We start from the raw sequence: 1,829 nt of genomic DNA on the forward strand, positions 1-1,829 counted from the left end.
TTTAATTCACTGGACCTCAGTTTCTTCATTTATAAAGCACATGTTATAATCTCTTAGGCCTGGTCCAGACCTATTATGCTATGAATAGAAGCTTTCATGCAACACGCAGACACTGACAGGGTGCTGTCACACATGGAAAACTTGGCTGCTTTTAACGTCCCGACTTTGATCTGGGCCATGGAGCCTAGAAGATGAGGAATGTCTTAATCATCGGTCCCAGAACATGAAAGGTGATCGTGAGAGGGGGTATCCAGCAGCACGAAAGACAGACTCAGACAATAGGATGCTAACCTCTGGAGTGAGTCTTCCCTTGCAGAGCTGATATGTGAAAATAGGATGATGTACTTGAATGCCCTTTGTAACCTGAAAACCCTATACAAGCCTAGGAGGGACTGATAGTATTGTTTGGGAAGGGGTCAGTGCACACTCGTGGGGAAAATTCTGGCTGGGGAGTTAAGACATTTGCGTTCTGGTAGTTGTCTCCAGGAGTAAATACTAAACTTCAGGAATTCTGTCTCTGCTTGTCAATCTAGGGTGGATGGGGATCTTTCCAGTTCCCGCCCTATCCCCAACTCCCAACGCAGACACCAGGGGGCGCTCAAACCCTTGCAGCAACGCCGCCGGAGGCCTTGGACTTCCCGCATCTCCTGAAAAGCTGCGCTGCCTGCCTGACCTCAGAGAATTGCGTTCAGTGAAGCGCAGAAGCAAAGCGGCGCCTCGCTTGCACCCCGCCCTGGGGCTGAGCCGAGGCCAACTCGGAAAGGGACCCGTGGACGCAGGGCGACGGCGGGGCTGGAGTGGATCCTTCCCACTCTGACCGCAGGACCGGCGGGGAAGTTCAGAGCATGGGCAAGGGGATGCAAACACCACGCGAATTCTGGGAAAGCAGAAGAGGTGGCTAACGGCGGTTGGGAGGGTTCGAATGTCGGAAGGACCCCTTCAAAGGCTTCCAACTCCACAGCCGCTCTTTCTGCATTCTCAGCTGGGCGTGATGGAAGCAGGTTCCTTTTAAGAGGACCACCTGCCCTTTCTCCTCTCTCCATCACCACCCTTAAGCGGTGGTGAAATACCCTCTTTTCACTTTTCCAAGGCGAGAAAGAAAGTGCTGTCTACAAAAATGGGTTCTTGCGAAATTCTCAGTTTCTATACCTCCCTCCCCAACATTTGTGCGCACATAACAAGCTCGACTGTAAATAACGCCGCGGGAGGGATTGTTTGCACGGCTTAATTGGGTAACGACGATGGCTTTCTAAGGGGCCCAGGGGAGATAGTGCAGGGCTTTGGCGCGCCTCCTGCGTTTCTCATCTCAGGGGCAGATGTGCTTCAGATCTCGAAGGATGACCTGCACGGATCAGAACCACCAGGGTGTTTGATAAATGCAGTGTCCCTGGCCTCAGCCCACGTGTTGAATGAGAATCTCTGTGAGTGGGGATCTGCAGGTTGGGAAGTCCAGCCACGGGAAACTGTCGACATTTTCCCCTTTAAATATACAAAAATATCCATTTCAACACCCCGGGTCATTCTCTGGCACATTACAGTTTGGACCCCGCTGCCTTGGCATTTCACAGCTCTTGTTAGAAGTTCGGAAAAGGAAGAGCGAGGAGAGGAGGCAGGGTACTCCTTCCCAGTGGTGCGTCCCCGAGCGCAGGGCCCCTGATGCGGGAGGGCACGGCTGGCCTTTGGGAATGGGAAAGTGGGCACACAGCACCCGAGGACCGGAGGGCTCCCGACCTTCCCGAGCTGCGGCAGGGCTGGGCTGGGCAGCCCCACACCAGCCCAGGGCGGAGGGGAGGAGCAAAAGCGACTCTTCCCGGGCGCAGGACGCTCCG

The sequence above is a fragment of the Myotis brandtii genome, unplaced genomic scaffold, assembly GCF_000412655.1.
Source record: "Myotis brandtii unplaced genomic scaffold, ASM41265v1 scaffold931, whole genome shotgun sequence".
Classification (NCBI taxonomy): Eukaryota; Metazoa; Chordata; class Mammalia; order Chiroptera; family Vespertilionidae; genus Myotis; species Myotis brandtii.